Consider the following 20,317-nt stretch of genomic DNA (forward strand, 5'->3'; position numbering starts at 1 on the left):
TTATACTGTACAGTAGGTCTTTCACGTTGATCAGTCAAATACAAAAGGACAGTTGTGACTATCCAGAGTTGCCATCATGTTTTGTAGCTGCACATGTGTAAGCACCCTCAACTGGAGCATGATATATATATATCTTATCAGCCCTGTCTTTTATTCTGCTGCCTCATGAAAAGGTAAACACTCCATGGTCAATAATTACCTGCTTTTTAACATGTACCAGAGGCCATTAAGGCCAGATGAGGTCCAGTGTAATGGAAACTAGCAGGTTAAATAGCAGGCCGCCTTCACTTCTGGATTTCAGAAGCATTTAAAAGACGTGAATGTAAACAGTGGAAGAAAAGCAGTGGCACTGACTGTCTCTCTCTGTCCACATACTAACTAGACTACTGCAGAGTTCCCATCAGGCTACAGTGAGAAAATCAACAGGTCTAGATTTTATATATAGTCTGTAACCACAGTTTAGGTCTAGAAACATGTGCAGCAAGAAATCAGCTCAAACACTGCTGAAACTGAACATTAAATGTTAAAAAATACAATCAAAAATCAAAAGTACAATAAATATTTTTATTATTACCCCATTAAAACCCGTTAGTGTTATCATCGGTCAGCAAAGATTAAAGGTTAAGGTTAAAATTAGTTCCATGGATGGTGTGTCAATGTTCCCATGACTTTAAAAAATTTGAAGAAGGGCACGTTTTGTCATTTACTTCCTCATATTATTTAAGCCCTGAAACTGATTCAGTGTATTTGTTTGTGTTTGTTTGCCTTCATTTGCAAATAAAATATCTTTTGGATTATATTCATCTCATTAGTCATTTCATCAGAACACCTAGAGACTTGTCTGAGCAGCTCACGGTTTGCTGATAGTGGTGAGATCAGGAAAACCAAGAGCGTTTCTGCTTAACAAGAGAGTAATTACTGTTCAACAGGAGGACAGAGACAGGGTGTTTTCCAGGGTGGGGGTGAGATGACCTCCGATAATGACCTGACCCACAAAGTTCAAAAGGTGATAGCTGCCAGTTTCCCTCCATTAATTGTTTCCTCACACACTAACTAAACTGTAGAGGGAAAAAATTCAGTGGGATTTGAGCTGACCTGCACCATGCCATTATAAAAACCACAACTGTTTGTTTTTCCCACTTAATGCATGAGTCCAACGCCATCTCTTTCATTCAGAGATATAAAAAGTCCCTCTATAAATACTACATTTATGCAAAAGCTAGAACTCCATATGAAAACATCTTCCACAAACACACACACGGCCCCAAAAACCTGAGCGGACAAAGAAGCGGTGCAGTTGAAAGCCGACACGCTCTATTCAACAATTCTTTTAAGTTGAGAAAATCCTGACTAGAAATGTTGAAAACCGTTCAGCGATCCTGAACGCTCCCCTGGAAGTCCCCACTTTCACATGACCCTGTCATCAGAGGCCCAGTGCATCAAAGGCAACGCTGGACACACTGCACACACACAGAGAAACACTGATTCACACACACGCTGTTCCTGCAGTCATCGTCACACACACCAAGCCAAACGAGGTGGTGGTGGTGCTGTAACCGGTAACCGTAGCAACTAGCTGTGTTTTCCCACCTTGTACACTTGACTCAAAAGAAGCCCAGCAACACACCAACTGGCCCAAAGGTGTTAACAGTTAACCGAAGCAAAGTGTGTGAGGAACACACACCTGTAGACAGGAAAAATACAACAGAAGCTAAATTCCTGGTGTCCAAATGAAACTGTATAATTTAATCTCCATGAACTCGTAGTTTCCCAGCAGCTGGGAAATAGAAGAGGAGGTTCAGCACCATGAAGGCACACAGCCAGATGTGTCAGCATAAAGGAATATAGAGAGGTGGATGGGAGAAAAAGATGTATTTACCTTTGATAGGGGAAGTCGGCAGGAACAGCAGCAGCAACATGGAAGAGAGAAGGGAAGGTGCCTGGTTAGATCTTTTCATCAAAATATACAATAAATGTAATCAATAAATAAAACTGAATCATGTGACATGAATGCAAAATGCATTCAGGGAAGAACTGACATCAAATAACTGATGTTCCACTAAAATGTAAACAAATCTTTTCAACCTTGACATAAAGAGACGTGTAACGGGAAACACGTGGCGTGACAAAACAAACACATGAATGTGAGTGTAATAGAATAAAAATGACAGATGCTTTACAAAGCCAAAGTCGATCTGTCTTGTTTACTATTTAAACATTTTATTCTGTAGGAGAATTTAAGGGATTGGACGACTAGGAGCACAGCACCTATTAGAGCACCTGAAAGGAAATTAGGTCAATTTATGTGTGTGTGTTACTTCACTTAATACTGAATGGGCACATCTTGGTGTGTTCTGGCGTTTTAATGCATGGACATGTGTATGTTTGTTTCAGCATTTGTTAAATATATGACTAAGTGTGTGTGCAATGCACGTTTTCTAAAATGCTGAGCTGATTCTGTTTCAGCAGCTGAAATGAAACCATGTGCAGCTCTAATCAGAGATGGTGTCAGCTCTATCAGGAAGTTGATGGGACATAGTCAACACACACACACACACACACACACACACACACACACACACACACACACACCCCCACACACACACACACCCCCCCCCCCACACACACACACACACACTATTTTATCAGACATTGATACAGTTTGTTGACATTAACAAACATGAAATTTGCTGAAAGTTGAAAAAAGGTTTTACACAGCTGAGAAACTGACTTGTTGAATGGATGAGTGGTCGGTGTGGTGTGTCAGAGGGTTAGGAGGTGAAACACCTTTAGGCTTCTGATAACTGGGAGTGTGCGGAAACGTGAATATGAAACAAAGAAGCAGTCATTTGTGGAAACCACTGTAAAGAAAGCTGGTAGCTGTCATCAGAGAGAGAGACAAACTGAACTTCACGGAGTGAGAAATGGAGGCAGGAGGAGCAGATAACTCAGTCAGAATATGAGGATCTAAGACTCTCTATATATCATCTTTTGAAAGAATGTGAGGGTGGAGGGAGGTGCTGTGAAAGTGTAATAAAGGTTCAGACCATCCGGAGCGTTCCGGTCCCTGACCCAAATAAAAGCAGTAAATAAAAATATTAAAATATATGGCCTATATACAATTATGTACTAACACACACACACACACACACACAGGTTCCCTGGAGAGTCGCTTAATCTCTTCTGATCTTTTGAGGGAAATTTAGTTCTTGCCCATTCATGTCTGAACGAACTCTCCCGCTGACACTGTGTGCATGTTTTCAGATGGTCCACTTCCAAGTCTACATCACTTGATTTGTTATACCAGGCACTAGATTGAAGTGATTCTCAGCCTTTGTTTCATCATGCATTTCTGACCAAAACAAAACACAGTGACTTCTAATTAAATTCAGATTACTTTCACTTTTTTCTTTACTTCTGTGACTGACAACTTCTGTAATATGTCACAATTTTCTTCTGCTGTTCAGATTTAAACATATTTCAAATCGTGTTAGTGAGGTTCTTGTAAAACAGGGCACCAAGAGAAGCTGTTTGTGGGTCATAAATATTCATGGTATGCTGCACAAAAAAAGTGTCCCCACTGTTCTGCTGCTGTGTAACCCATCAGTTCCTTGTTACGCCACAGATTTTAGATCCCACGCATTTCACAAGGCACAGCTTATTCTTAACTGTTTATGAAAAAAACAATGCGAGGAGACTGCAACGAGTTTAAAAATAAAAGAAAGAAGGGATTTATTTTCAATTCCCCATCTGTGACACACCGTTCTTCAAGAAGTAAATGAGCTTTAAAAAAAAAAAAAAAGGCAGAAAAGAGATGCAGGTGAGCAGGACAAAGCGTGATGACAGAAGAAAGAATAAAAGCGTAATGGATGAGTAACAGAGGGATCCTGAAAGAGATGGAAAAACAGATAAGAAAATGCTAAGTGATTCTGAGAAGTGAAAGGGCAGAAAAAGCCACACACAGTGGCTTAAGAGCAGAACGCCATAAGATCCAGATACAAATGAACAGTTCTGATGATGCACATTCAACATTTTGCTGTTATTACACAAACAAGTATGTAGACATTTGACACATTGCAATTCAATGCAAAATATTGCAAAAGTTAAGCATTTTAAATGGTTCTGGATGTTTGCATTGAAGCAGTGTTCAGTACACACACACAATAGCTGGGAGGGGCTGGATCTAAAAAGCACTATAGCCTGACAGCCACTACAGGCCTCAACACGTCCACCCACAAACCATTACAGCAGCTACAACATGGGAGCAGCTGCAGGCTGGAGCAAACGTTTATTTCAGTAATTATCCAAGACATTTTCTTAGAAACAAACAATAAAAAACATCTAGTGCTTGGATATTTAATATTGTAAAATTGTTATGGAGAGATGCTTTGTGCACGGCCAACTATGGAAAATGCCTTCATTAAAGAATAAGAGGACGAAAGAAGGAAAGCGATTGACATCTGTCAAGAAAATTCAAAGCACAAACAGACTCAAAATAAATAGCACAAAGGTAATTATACCTGCTCTGCACTGATGCTTTGTTTTAGGCTAATTAATACTGATGCTGTGTGAGAACATCATCATATTGTTGTAAAGTAAGCTGTGTGTGATGCAGCTGTGCAGACAGTCAGACCAGAGGTGGGCAGGAAAGTTGAGGTTATTTTAAAAAACACATAAACACACATACTGGTCTGAATACCAACTGAGAGCTGGAGAGAGAAGCAGGTGGGCGAGAAGTTGAAATGGAGCTGATAATGTGGATGAGAGACAGAGAGTGGCGACGAATGAGTGGGTCGGTGGAGTGGGAGGAAAACGCACTGACGAAGAGAGGAAGTTATGTTGTGGCAACGATGGAGGGAATGAGAGAGATGTTAAATCAGGAGGAAAAGAGGCAATAAAGACAAAGAAGCTGGAGGTTCTCCTCCTTTTCCCCTCTGAGAAAGACAAACAGTAGTACTAGAACAATATACACAAAGTCATACATGATTACATAGACAAAACTACTAATTTAGTGTTTATACAGTATGATTAGTGTCTTGAGCTGTAAATTGTGACCTGCCAAAGAGTGCAGATTCTGTAGCACACAATGACAAAGAATATATCCATAAATGTAAGAGCGCAATAAAAGAATAAAATGTAATAAAAATACTGTATTTTAAATGTCTACATGACACAAAAACAGATTTGTCTCACATACACTGTAAGAAAACCCACATTCACTCTAACAAGTCATGCAAACACCTGTCGACTGTACATACTCTGTATGCCCCACTCAGATTAAACTGCACAGCTGTTTGAGAGACATGGAGACGCACAGGGCCAAACTGTCCTTGACACACAACACTATACACTTTAACACAGTCAGTCACATCTCAATATAGTACGTGTATAACAGAACCCATGATAGCATTTTGCCAACACTTTGCAGGCACCTACCAATATTAGGTTCTCCTTTTGATTAGTGCTAATAAAGTTATTTGTCTGTTGCTAATATGAGATACACAGTCATCATCACAAGAGCCCAAGTCAGCCTTTTACTAATGTCAAGACTGAGAGAGAACACACACACACACACACACACACACACACACACACACACACACACACACACACACAAGGCCGCACTGAAACTATATCCAGTACACATTCAGTTCAGCAGACACCCTTGTCAAAGCACACTGCACAAACACTTCCCCCGTGAGAAATAAACTGCCCACTGAAGCAGTTTCCTACTCCAGAGGTAACTGATTAATATTTTTAACCAAATGTGTAAGAAATTACTTGATTTAATGTTAGCTTGGTGGACATTTTGCACTGTATAATCACCTTTTTTAGACTTTACGTTATTGGGTTTGATTTTATTATGTGTGTTTTATTTACTTACTTACTTAGACTCAAGACTCAGATGTGTTTATAATAGAGTACATAAAAACTATAGTCATGCTGCTTCTCAAAACTTCCCTGACTGCGAGTGTCCCAGCAGAGTGTTATTTAATATTCACACATTCATATTTATGAGAGACAAGATTGTCTTCAAAGAAACATAGTCAGCACAAAATGATTGTCAAGGGGAATCACTCGGTGCACTTAGATTATGCACTTGATGAAGGAAAAAAAATCCAATACATCTTATTTAGACCAGCCGTTTTTTGCAACATAAAGTTCATGAAAGAAAAGACTGTTGACCCAAAAACCACAGTATATTCTCTGCAGAACCTTTACTTAGCATCTTAAATGCTCCCTCATCAGTGTTTAGAGAAAAGAACAGGGCAGCAATTAACATGTAATTTGCCACTAATGATTTATTCCTTCTTTGAGCCAATTAGTGGCAACCATCAAGGCAGAAACATTAAATCCAATAAGAGAATATTAAATTCATCCAATGATCACTAGAAGGTGATTTCAAGAGAGAATATTAAAGCTTCAAAGCGTCTATAATAAAAGGTATATTTGTTTGAGTAACAGGTATGTCAGACAAACACTGTCAACATCTGGCTGAGTATTAAAAATCACTTTACATTACACTGTAATAACAAGCATTAGCGTTTACTGCCCGACCATTTAAGAAGAACAAAGTGCCATTAAGTAAATAAACCAAATAGAGTTGTACAGACAAAGATAATGGAGGACTTGGAAGAGGGTGCATGGACACAGATGTAGTTATTCTTCAGTTATGATCAAAGCACCAAGGAACTACAGTATCGTGTTAAACTAAGGCAGGAAGGACCTGCTGAAAAAGATAAACAAACTCAGTAAGAAAGAACATTCCACATTTTAGAAAAGATAAAGTCCTGCTGCTGTTTTCAAACTGAGTAAATGTTCCTTTTTTAATCTTGATATTGTGTCAGAAGGTTTTCTGCCCACAAACAGCCGACATTTTATTTTGAAATAAACATCTTCCTGTTGCTTTCTCTTCCATCTGTCCCATCTGTTATTCCACTGTGCTCTCCTCCGATCATTTGATCCTGAACCGAGCACGCTCAGAGCAGAAAGCTCACATTTGTCACTATTCCACTGACCAAATGCAGAATGTGCCGACCAAGATAAGGTTACCAACCACTGAGAAGTATTTGCCCGTATTTGGCTGGTGGTACCCTGGTCACACCCGGCGGTAGAGTATAAGTTCACTGAAGTTACAGAATAGTGCTAGCATCTCATCACAGCTGTAAATAAAGCCCTCTCCTCAGAGGTCGCCCCTCTCTCTGAACTGACAGCTATTTCCAGACTGGGTCATTTATTTAGTTTGAATTAGAACCTATGTGCATATGAAACTTTTAACCTTTGCTTTTTATCATCATGCTTCTCTCCCCCTTTCCCTGAGCATGTTCTCACTATACTACATCAGCTGGCATTAAAATGTAGTGGTGGAGTGGTACCACGATGATAGGAGTACATCTCATGCTCCTGTAACAGCAACGTACATTTCTGTAACACTTGTCAGTCTTTAATTTAAAGTGGTGCTTTGATTGATGAACCTTACTTACTCAAAACAATCTTTCTTTAATTCTTTACTTTAACAAAGTATAAATATATATAAAAGTATATAGGATAATTTACTTGTTACACCTTTTTAAATTAAGCAAAATGTAAAGATTTGCATAATTTTTCTGCTTTAGATGTCAACTCCAACCTGACAACGATTCATTTAATAATCCTAACTGGGAGATAAAAAGCAAACTGGAAAAGTTGGTCTGACAGCAAAAGCTATTTCATCATGCTCCTCTTTATATAAAGCATCTGTATATGTCCACACCCTGTAATGTGACAGCAGCCATTCATAACGCACAAAATGCAAATACCAATCTGACTGCACCCAGAAGCCCCCCGACACACCCGGCGACCACCAGCAGCTGGGACATACAGGAGAGGAGGGAGGGCAGCAGGGCAGTGTGTCTGTTAAGATATAGGTTAATGAAAGCAGGCAGACCTTTTTAGAAATCTAATACTCCAAAAACTGCTTTTCGGCAGTGTGACGACTGTTCACGCAGCAGGAGCATGGAAACTCCCCGCAGGCCGGGTGTGCCAAGAGAGACAGGTGGGCTACAAGACGCTGCAACAACTGGCAAACATATGACATACATATCACATTCACTCCCACTCCCTGTTCATCAATCATTCAACCCACATCTCTCGTCTTTCTGCTTCGATATATCCCCCTATTGGCCTTCACTAAGTGCTGCCCGGGACGTTTTCAGGATGGTTAGGGCTTTAGTCAGCTGTCCTGGTGGTCTGCCAGGCATGAGGAAGACTTTAGGCTCCCACACACCTGTTTGCCCCTCCGCTGGTCGTCATCACTTATTTGAGCACAAGGAAGCTTTTCATTCCCAAAATTATATGGAGAACTCTTTAAATGTACTATTGCATGCAGTTCTTTCTCCTTTCCACTCACTCCAACCACTGGAGGCAAAATCTTGTTTTGATTTTATTTCTGTTAAAGGGAGTTTTATCTCTCTATTGATGCCTAGTCTTGTTTCATATGTAGTTCTAGGGGGTCTTACTTTACTTTGTGAAGTGCCTTGAAATGATTTTGTTATGCTTGGCTCTATATAGACAAAATTGATTGAATTTTAGGAATTTCAGTAGTCAGCATATTTGCAATATCCCTCTGTTTACTGTACAGCACAGAGAAAAACCTATGTGTGCTTACAGATTAGGAAACAGATAATTAATATAGCATATGTGTCTTACAGGATACTGCGCTCATATATGGAGCACATCAGGAATCATTTGGTAGCTTCAGTTTCAACCTTCAAACTGAGTCCATACAGAGACTTATTGAGAGAAAGTTGTCTGAAACCACACTACTACATTCAGCCATGTAGGTTCACCTCACACAGTGAATCAGCCATTTTTTGAGGACAACAAGCAGCAGAAACTAGCTACTGTGGAAACTGGCATGATAAAATAATTATGTCAAACCACTGCGTCAGCGAGGCTGTAAAGGAGCCAAATCTGAGAGCGAGTGATGAGAGATAGTTTTCACCCTCAGACATAACAAAGACGACTTCTGCAGGAGAAAGCTACATATGGCTGCGAAACGGATGGTACAAAAATAGGCCTTTGTTCAACTTCATGCTGGCTCCCTGTGTCCTTCCTGCCTCTTTGCCTCCCTTTCTCCTTCTGTCAGCACAGAACTTCTTCTCTTTCACATTTACACTCATAATACCTTCTCTGCATTCCTGTAACAGGTATGATGCACATTATTTTTATCTTCACATGCAAGGACTTCTATCACACAAAGTCAGAATGCTCAACTCAAATATAAAGGAAGGGATTAAATCAGGTGAAACGTTTCTGTGGGGATGTACCAACAACCAAACTGTAAAGAATAATCAGGTATTCAACTGTGCTGCAGTAGACTGAATCTGTGACATTTGTAGATCTTTGGCTGACGTTCCTGCAGGATTGCAGGAATGTTCTTTTTCTCCACGTTTAGAGACTTGAGTGGGCATTATGTAATGCTAATGAACATGTTCTTACTTTAGAGAAAACTCTTAATGTCAAGAGTCATTCAGGCATAAACTGGGACTCGAGGGTTTCCCACAGGGTGGGAATTTATTTAGTGGTCGACCCTGAGGGCACAGCCAGCATTCAGTGTCAAGAGCTACATGGAAAACAGGAATGAATTCACAAGGAGTGCACCTAAATGCACTATTCTGGCAGACATTTCAGTCTCTGCTTTTCCACACAGGTTTTTGAAAGGAAGAAATAACACACACAAAATAGATGGTGGCCCTTTCACCAGAATGGGCAAATCTGACATAAATGGGCTTTCGGATTATTTTAAAGATTAAGGTGTCACCATTTGTGAAATTGTTCTGTTTTATGGCCACATACTGAACACTTGCAACTGCAGCAGAGTCTTCCTAGACAGAGCACTTCTACCTGAGGTTTAACTACTTGAAACAAGTTGAGTTTGGAGGTTTTAGGCATATAAAAAGAATTAGTTTGCAATTTCTGTTATTTTTTTTTTTTTACAGCAAAGAGACAGAAAAAAAAGACAGGACAGAGAAAGAGTTGCCTGACCTCCACCAGGGGGCTGAGTTCAGAGAGGATAGAAATACAGACTGAGAGCGAGGAAAAAGAAAGACATACAGGGAGAGAGTGAGAGAAAAAGTAAAGACTAGAAGTACGGAGAGGAGAACGATGACAAGGATAAAGTAAAAGAGACAAGAGGCACGAGTATCATGAAGAATCGAAGAGTAAAAAGTGAGAAGATAGAGAGAGCAGCCTTGTATCCTCTGCGTCCAATATAAACATTTCATTCTTTTGCCTCTAACACCACAGCTCTGTGCCCTGCTCTGCTCTCCTCATTTCCCCTCTGTTCGTTTTTTCTTGGCCTTTGTTGCCCTCTCATCCCCTCCTCGCTCTCCCCGTCTCTCTCGTTTGCCCTGCTTCTCCTTCCCTATTGATGTGAACAAAGTGAAAGGGAAATCGCCTGGTGCAGGGCTGTGATCAAGCTCAGCTCACACCCACCCACTCACTCCTCAGCACTCGGAGGAAGCCAGCAGAGTAAGAATCACACTGGAGCCAGAATGCAGACCAGTTTCACTGTACTGACTGCAGCGCTGCCTGTAGCCACAACCATGAAGCCCCAGGGACAAGAAGAGGTTGTGACAGACTGGCAGAATGAGATCTCTGGAGAAGCCACAATGACTCATACTCAAGGAAGTGTGCAGTGGACAAGCCCAGAGCAAGCTCCCTCATTCCTGAGACATGGAGGAGTCCAACTGAACAAGAATGTGTCACCATCAGCAGGAAAATGACAACAAGATGCAGCTACACTACAGTCAGCATGCAAAATCTACCGCCGTTTATGTTTCCAATCAGTTTGGATAAGAGTTTTAGTGAACCTGCCACAGAAATTCAGCAGGGGAAATATTTTAGAGCAAAAAAAAAAAAAAAAAGCCAAAAATAGAAACTGAGACTAAGCTGAAGCATCACTGATGTGTCTGAGCTGTTGACCTCCCACTCCAAACACAGCTATGATTATATGAATGTGGGTGTGACAGTAGGATGGCAGGGTGAGTTGAGAGAGATTCCTCTGATTCATCGAGTTTTCACATTGATGAAACGTCCTTGAGCATGACTGAATCTACACCAGCTCTTCAGCATCTGAGACTGAACTGTGACCTCCAGGCAGGGTGCAAAAGAAAAGAGGGATCCATAAACTAGAGCAGATCACAGCTACAGTGTACATGTGTAGAGTGTCTTCTGTTATGCATATGCACATCATGGTACTTAACATACAATTCAATTGTTTGGTTATGGACTTAAAAACAAGTCCTGGGGCCTCGTAATCGGGGTAAAGAAAGGGGCGGCGTCCTAATTAAGAACAAACAGTCTTTCCTTTTTAACTTGACAAAAATAGAACTTGTGTATATTTCGTCCAAAACTAAGACCCACATCACAGAATGGGCATCGAGTCAAACCTGCAACCTTTACAACAGTTGAACATGGAAACTTTATTTAAAGTGGGGGTAGATTTACTCATTTTACAATGACCAAAAATAAAAGAGGAACAGTTAATATCAGATACACCAAATTCATTATTGATATCAGACACTCTGCTGTTGCAGGAATCTAACCACAGTCTGCCTAAATACAGACTTCCCTCAGGAAACTGTAAGAAGACATTGACACCATTTCCCCTTCTGTGATCTTCTTTGTTACCAAGCGATAGTCTAAACAGTGTGAAATAACAGTTCATTCATTTCTTTTCACATTAATAGTGATGGTCAATAATTCAATGGAAGTGACTCATCTGAAACTACTTCATATTCATTACTGACACAGAGTGAGATGTGCGATATGTAAACGTAGGGTTTTTTTTAAAAAGAAAAGGAAGAGACATCATTCTGGAGGGAAACACAAAAACAGGAGGCAGCGATGAGAGACAGGGGAAAGAGTAAGAGAGCTTCATTTAGAGAGAGATAGAATTCAAAAAAAAGGTAGTAATGACAAAAAAAACATACAAAAACTCAGACAAATGCTGAAAATATTAACAAAACAGAAGAGAGATGATGACAGCTCATAGAAAACTGAAACTTCACCGTTGCACCAGCTGGGACTTCCCCAGATTGACACATTACACATCATTACACACTTCACACATAATGCACAGTTACATGCAGTAACACTGTGATGAGCATGTTGTACAGGCAAACCCTCTCTTACTATATACACAAAAACAAACATCCAAGGATCAAAGGTCAGACATAATCAGCAAAATGAGGGGTGTGTTCTCTGATGCCTGCAGAGATGTTTTCCCAAAAAGATTTTATCTCATTTAAAACATCCTCAGAGTAGTGCAAGACAAACCCAAACATGATCTACAGTATATGTTGACTTGAACAGAACAATTAAAGAACATTTATGATATAATTAAAAAGACTTTGAGCATTATTCAGTACTTGGTTACTAAACAAGGACTCGCTGCTAGTGTTTTGTACAAAAGGGCGGTGACCACACGCTAACCTTCATATTATTTCACACAGGGAAAGCCACACATGTATTTAGTGGCTACTGCTAAACACATCATATACCTGACTTGATGACAAAGCCAGATACTTCAGCACTTGCGTGGCTTACTACACTCACTCTTTTTCTACAAACCCAGTCAAACCGAACCCAAAAATTCCGATTTTAACCAGGACCTGGACTACTCAGTAAGTACTCAGTAAGGATGTCTTGTTGTTTCAGCAAACACATTTAACACATATGTGCTCTCCAGACACGGTTATAAAAGGTTAGGAGCTTGGAGCTCAAATGTTTAGGATTACCAGCTGTGTAACTGGTAACAGCAGGTTTCTGTGTCTGATTAATTAAATGTAAAGCAGGTCTGGAGGCACAATTTACATGTCATGATATCACACTATCAGGCTGCACCACATGCTGTTTGTGTTGGACAGGAGCAGGTAGGCAGGTGAACAGCCACATACACTTGAGCAAGAAGAATTTCCACACACCGCCTAAGACAGCCGAACAGACTCCCTTATACCTCCACCAATGTGTGTAGCGTGTGTGTTTTCTTAACAGGTATGTGCTATACAAACACAGACATGCCCAATCTGCAAGAAAACACAAAAACTATAAATGGACATGCCACAACTGGACCTGCGCTATCACTGAATGTCAGACTACACCACCTGTGTGGTAACTCACCGACGTCCACGTCTATACTTAAAAGAACCCTCACACCTTGACGAGCATTAGCTAACTGTTCTCACTGGTTCTGCAGCTAAAATCCTGATTCTCTAAATTGATTGTGATTTAGTTAGCAGTTACCATGACAACCAGTTGTTCATTGTATTTGTTTTGATGCCTAGGTTTTGTGACAGTGGTTAAAAGGTTTTGCTATTACTGTCAGTCAACTACCTGGCACACAACTGTGGGGGAAATCAAACCCAGTTACCAATCATAACCAGGCAAATTTCGAAACCACTGGCAGCATAAATGTCACGCAACTACTTTGACTGAAAGCCTATAGATGCCACTTGAGTACAACTGCTACTACTGTGTGGTTGAATAACATGGAAGCACCCAGTCAAACACAGAGTGACCTGAATTCAGAGAACCACAAAGACAAGCAGACACCCACAAAAAAAAGAGACAGTCTGTTCTTACAGTATTCGTAGCTTTACTTAAAAATAGCCACACTTTCAGCAAACAGGGGCTGACTGCCATCTGGCTTATAACAAGCAAACAGCTTTAAATTAAAAAGCCTGAAATGCATATTGCTAAGAAAAGGGACCAGTACAGACAAATTAAAAATCAGATTTGGAATCTCATTTAATTCTGCAAATTCATGATACGAGAAGAACAGTGCAACAGTCTTATGAAAGGTAGAATCAGGTTCCAAAAAGTCTTATCACATCTGAACAATCTAATCAAGCATAAATAAACAAATCAAGTTCTCATTAAAGTGTGTTTCAGTCTGCCTTTGTAAAGTGTAAACTGCTCTTCATTCTACCTTTAAAGCCATCAGTCACTTAGTGCTGTCGGGCAGGTGTCATGTAACCCCAGTGTGAGCTTTTCCTTCTCCAAATCATATCTTCAAGCAAAGGAAAAGCAGAACCAACACTTTTCATGAACGAGTAAGCTGATGACTGACAGACGCGGCAGTCGGCTCCAGCTGGCATGAAGTACTAAATCAATACATACGTTGGTATAAAAATGAGGGAGTGGTAGAAAGTAGGTCAGAGTTGAGGATATGTGAATGTAGTGAAAATATGTGAATTCATATTGTTAGGCTAAGAAAACAAAAGATATGACAGGAAAAGAAGCAGATAAGGCATCTAAATACAAACCACAAGGAAATTGGACTGGTCACTTCTGTGCCATGCAGCTGATGCTTAACTTAATGCTAACATCTTCTTGCTCCTATGTCATTAAACAGACGTCTGCATGTACAGGAGATACAGATCTTTGAGAGGAGTTAACATGGGCTCCAGCTCACAGAAAGACAGCAGATAGTGTTTGGTAACTGCTGGAGTCTGAAAACATTAGGCCTAAATGAGAACCAGAAGCTCTGGGGAGAGCAGCTGTGGAAGCAACCGTTTTAAAAAAAGGGGACTCTGCATGCATTCTTAGATTTATAAGAAAATTCTGACAACCTTCAACAGGGAGAATGCATCGTCAGTCCTGGGTTAAAGAAAGCTGTGTCAGTGATTGAGTTAAGGTAATTACTGTCACCGTGGATGTCTTATTGAACCGTACACGTGTTTTCTCAAACCAGACTTCATGCTGCCACTTTAAGAGAAGCAAAAGTCCCAACTTCCTCTCTCCTCCCTCCATCATGTCTGTTATGTCAGGAATGTTCTCCAGTCTCACTCTCACCCTGTTCTGCTGTGTCACTGCTGGCTGGCGCGCACACATACACCCCCCCACACACACACGTTAGCAATATGCTCACAGAAAATCATATGAAAATAAAAGTGTGTTTTGGGAGGGTGTAGTAATGTGTGTTAGCACTAAAATAAACAGAAATCATGCCATAGCTGTGTGCTTTACTCAGGGAAAGTGGCTCTTCAAGCTCTAAAGCACACAAACACTCTAATACACAGACAGAACAGGCTTCAGCTAGAGTGAAAAGTGGCTGATGATTACAGCACTTGGCAAATGTTAGATCCCAACGCAAGGTTGAGTGGTTGAGGTGAGGTTAGGGTTAGGTTGGAATCAGGTTAGGGATCCTAAGACATGGCTGGTTAGGGCTGGAGTGAAGGTGAGTCCATGTGTCAGTACGCCGTCTTCCCTCCCTCGTCCTGTTCTACTAGTACGACTTGAAATTACATTTAGACTATCAAACGTGGTTCATGGCTCATCATTATTCACCATCTGCAGCATTTTCTTCTAAAACAAGACCAAAGGTTTGGAGACAGGTTTTATTTTATTGTTGTAGAGAATAATAATGAAACTGATCATTCAGTGTTGTCTTCCTCAAGTCCATCATTCAGCCCAGCTTTTCTTTTTCCAGCCAGTCATGATTTGCTCGCCATTCCTCACTAAACGTCAAGGTTGGTATTATCATCAGTTGACATTTAAAGTCAGAGCACAGTCACCAAACCAAAACAATGATAGAAAAACAGACAGTTTAGATCCCTTTAAAGTGACAGTGCCATTTTTTAGAGCCAAAAATGAATTTACTTATTCAGTGTACAGTATGTCTTCTTCACTAAACTATTGTGTAATCAGAGAAATTGCATCAGAAATTTGAAATTAAAGTTCAAATATGATGTCTTTATGTACGGTCTATGACATTATGTGCACATATGTGTGACCTATCATTTCCACATCTGCTCTCAATCTCCCCCAGTCTCTCCTCTCACCTACTTCTCCCCTCCCCCTCATGTGAACCCATTCACACCTCTGGAGCTGGCTGCCATCATCCCTCCTTGCCTCTACCCTATCCATCCATCTATCAATCCATCCATCCCCCTTCAGAACTGCTATTGTCTGATTAAATGCTTAGATTAAAAAGAAGCAGAGGAGGTAGAGCACAGGAATGGCGAAGGACTAGGATGGGGGGTAGGAGAAGAGGAAGGGATGAGGATTAGCAAAAGAGGGGTGACAGACGGGAAATCCGGGAAACCTGCTAACATAGAGGGGAGCATGAGAGCAACACCATCCCCCCTCTCTGGCCCTCTTTTATTATCCCCTCTTCAGTGGTTGGTGGTTTTGTAATTCCATTAGACAGCATTAGACCATCCTGAGTCTGTAAGAGTATGCTTTTTAAAATAATAATGTATTTATGCTTTGAATACAGTTACTAGTTTCAATTTTCCTTTTCCCTCAATTGTCCTTTTTAAGGAGTCAGATAACTTTTCTAAATCAGTCTGACGATTTAAATATCACGCATGTTTGTTGATGTAGCCTCGAATACCATAAGTTTGTCAAAAAAATAAACAAACTGTAAAGTGCAAAATGCAGTGGCCCAGAAAATAAATACATGAAAAGAGAAAATGTGAATCCAAAGATGAACTGGGCATTACAGGAGAAAAATAAAGACGTTCAATGTCAAACAGAGCTCTTTGGGTGAAGTCTAGTGATTAAAGGGTGCAAAGACCCTCTGACAGATGGAGCAGGTCACACCGAGTGGGACATGCCAGGTCTTACACTGACATACAGTACTTAAAAAACACAAAACTGTGTGCATTTACTTGAATTATCACACAGATGCAGACAGAATGTATAGTATAGTCTAAGGGCACGATTATTAATAAGCAGACATATTCACACACACAGGTAAAGGAGCATGTGTACAAATCAATGCCCACAAATAATCTATATACTACTATAAATTATATAAACACAGGGTGCTGCCATCCACCAGTGTGTTTTCTGTCCTGTCAGCTGAGCTAGTGCAGGTTTATTGGACATATTGAATCCTCAGGCTCACTTCTGTAAGACCCTTTTTCCTGTATAGACATAAACATAAAACTGTAGAAAACGTATCATGCAAAACCCAATGAAAGAAATCACCTATTCTAGGCCTTTCTTGTATCTTTATTTTCACAACTTCTATTCAGTTCCACCAAAAGAAATTAGCTGTTAGCCTGATGAACTTAAAACTATTCTAGACTCTCACCCAACATCTCGTATCTTAGACGATGCGTATTGATTGGACAAGTCCAGGAGCAATCAGGTCTGATCTCTGACTTCAAATTGTGCGAGATACACTCAGCTGAATCAATACGTCTGTGATCTGATAGCACAGGAGAATGGGTAGACATAGCAATAGAAGCATTAATGAGTTGTGTGAACATAAGGTTTTTGTGATTGGTAATAAATAAAAAATATATATATTAATGTGACTATTACTAAACCTACTAGTCACTGGTTGATAAACAGGAATGTTTCTGATTTATCACCTGTTATTTAAGGACGGTCAGTTCATTCTACACAGCTCAATCATAAAAAGACGTAGAAAATGACAACACACATGCACACACTTTAGTGATACTCATGCTCTCACACACATCCTTCCCCGCAGGATGGTAATTTTAGAGTTTCTCAATTAGGAGCAAAGCCTGTTAAGAGAAGTAGCTGGAGCAGTAAGAGATTAACAGCAGCTCCGAGTACTGACCTAGTAAAGACAGAAGAGGAGAAAATGAGAAATGGATGGTTAAAAAAAAAAAGACGAGGAAAAACTGACATGGAGGCTGTAATGAAGGCGGGAATGTGAGAAAGGTCGGAGATGAAGATATCCAAAGATGGGGATGTTAGCAAGAGTTGAAAGTAATCAGAAATGCGACAGATATGAAACACAAAAACTCATGTTGGAAGCAGTAGAGCATGAATGGACAGAAGGAATGAGAAAAGTAAAATAAGAAGGGAGGGAAGAAGAGTGTGTCATGAGAATGGTATGATCAGGATTTCACCAAGGACAGATTAAAATAAGATGATAAATCAGAAGTCCTTACACAGATGGTAAAGTCCTGACCAGGACAGGGGCAGTCTACATCTGGCAAACTTCACAAACAGTTTTAATGTAAGGATATAGTAGTATTTAATTAAATCCAACTTTTTTCTATATATTATCTTTCAGACCTTTAACTTTTAAATTTCATAGTGAATAAACAAAGCATGTTTTGTTATTTGTTCGGTATTCTATTGTTAAACTAGACATAGCTGGTGTTAAGAGAGGTTAAACCAATAAAAAGCACAATTCACACATTCTCCCATTTAAAAAACAAATGTTGACAATAATAAAATGTAGAGGATTCTCCATTATCCCTTTAAAGTGTCTAGTTTTCTTTTTGGGTGCTAGGATTTAAGAGACCTTACAGTGAACACTAATAAAATGTGAACCTTTTCTCTCACAAGCTGAAAAATCCCTGATGTACTCTGAAGAGGTGGGAGGAGGGAAAGGAGGAGGACATTAGTGCTGACACAAAAAAGGCAAGAAGCTTACAGGGGGATTGTTGGGATTTTAAATGGCTCTGCGTTAAAAGAAAGACAGTTAAAATACTGCAACCTGATTGCAGCATATGTGAGGGAGTACAGGCCAGCAGCAGGGTTTTATATCAGCAGCTGCAGGTGCAGCTCTGACTAACAAGAGATCAGGAACATTACAGCAGCGAGTGAGAGGAGACATTTAGCTCCAGTAATATATTATATAAGATACCCATTTTATATCTCACTAAGACAATCAGCTTTGTTTTTATCCGGGATCCATCACACTTGCTAGTACTCCATGATGTCAACGCCATGTTAAATAACATAAGAAGCACAGTGAACCCCCCCTGCAGCAGCAGCATCAGTGGTACAGGCCTGACACCAGGTAGATGTGAGGGAATGAACCAGTCCACTGTGACAGGGGTGTCCTGGGTCCTCGCCATGGCGTTGGTGTAGTAAAGTAGATGAATGGGATTAGGGCTGGGCCCCTGCTGGGGGGCCAGTCTGTGTGACGTCCCGCCGGGATGGACCAGATTACCCTCACAGCCTGATTTGAATGGCAAATCCTCACACCAACTCGTGTGCACGAGCTCATGCACAGACGTGGAAACAAATACGTTAACACATAAAGCTTATGAGGTGTGGACTGTAGCAGGAAGACATTATAAAGTAAAATGATTGTGAATCCTCAAATGAACCAATGTCCACTTATGAGTCATCAGAAACTGGTTGTTTGGGAAATATTATCCAGTAAGTTTAAAAAATGTAAAAGATTTTCTATTTTACCATGTTCCTAGGCGTCTTTCTATTTCCCTTGTGACTCTTTGAGGGGTACGATCCCTGAAGCTGGGAACGATAGCATTCCTGTGTGTGTGTATACCTGCTAAGTGACCCAGCTGCAATGGGAAACCTACTGGAGCAGATTAAAAGTCACCCTACCACTCCTGCACAAGTCAGGGTCAACACTCACAGCTACTCAGCACATCCTTTCATCTCACGGGATTGAAGAGCAGAACACATGTCCTCTCTGACAGGACCAACAGTTCACACAGTTATTAGCAGGTCTGGATTTTTTTTAAAGAGGGAGGTGTGTATTCAGTCCACACACCTCTCCTATCCTCTTCAACCCCGGAGGATTTAACAGTTAATCAAACAGAACCAACTTCTATCATCCCTGGGATTAACTCAGAGGGACTCTATTTGTAAAAACACAACTCACAAGAAAACTTCAGCATTTTCAGAAGCAGGTTAACATTAGAATAAAATCAGTCAACTCTCAACTTCTCCTGCAGCCATCACTTTTACTCTGATGCTTTTTTCATGTTTCAAAAGCTCAGCACGACTTAAAAACAGTCAAACTACAACATTAGCTGCTTTGGGCACTGAAGCTTTTCTCTTGACTCTGGTGAAGAACACGTGGACCAAACCAATTAAAAGCAACCTACATACTAACCTTATAAGATCCTTTTAGTTTTATTAACTTTCCTGATGCTTTTTTGTTTCTTTTCATAGTGGTGCACCTTACATGCAGCCACACAGCTGACTCCAGCATTACAGGCAATTTAAGCATAATTTGAAGATGCAGGCGGTGTACCTTTCGCAGGCGGTGTACCTTTCCCTCAGCCCTCAATCTCAACAAGAGAGAAACAGATTGAATAGCATTTATCTGAATGACAGGAAGATGGAGAGACAAGTGGAACGTATAGATTTACCTTACTCTACCGACAGCAGCTTTCTGCCTTCATTAGAAAATTAACAGGAGGAGCACAAACGATGTGCAATAAAGGGGAGAAGATTAACAAAATAAAGCTCTTCTTTCCATGTTAACCAATCCAAACAGGCAGAGCTGAAGATTTAAAAATAAAAAAAAATTTAAAAAAAAGGTTAATGAAAAGAAATCTGGTGAGAATAGGAGGGAGCA

Source organism: Anabas testudineus, chromosome 11, assembly GCF_900324465.2.
Source record: "Anabas testudineus chromosome 11, fAnaTes1.2, whole genome shotgun sequence".
In the NCBI taxonomy this organism is placed as follows: domain Eukaryota; kingdom Metazoa; phylum Chordata; class Actinopteri; order Anabantiformes; family Anabantidae; genus Anabas; species Anabas testudineus.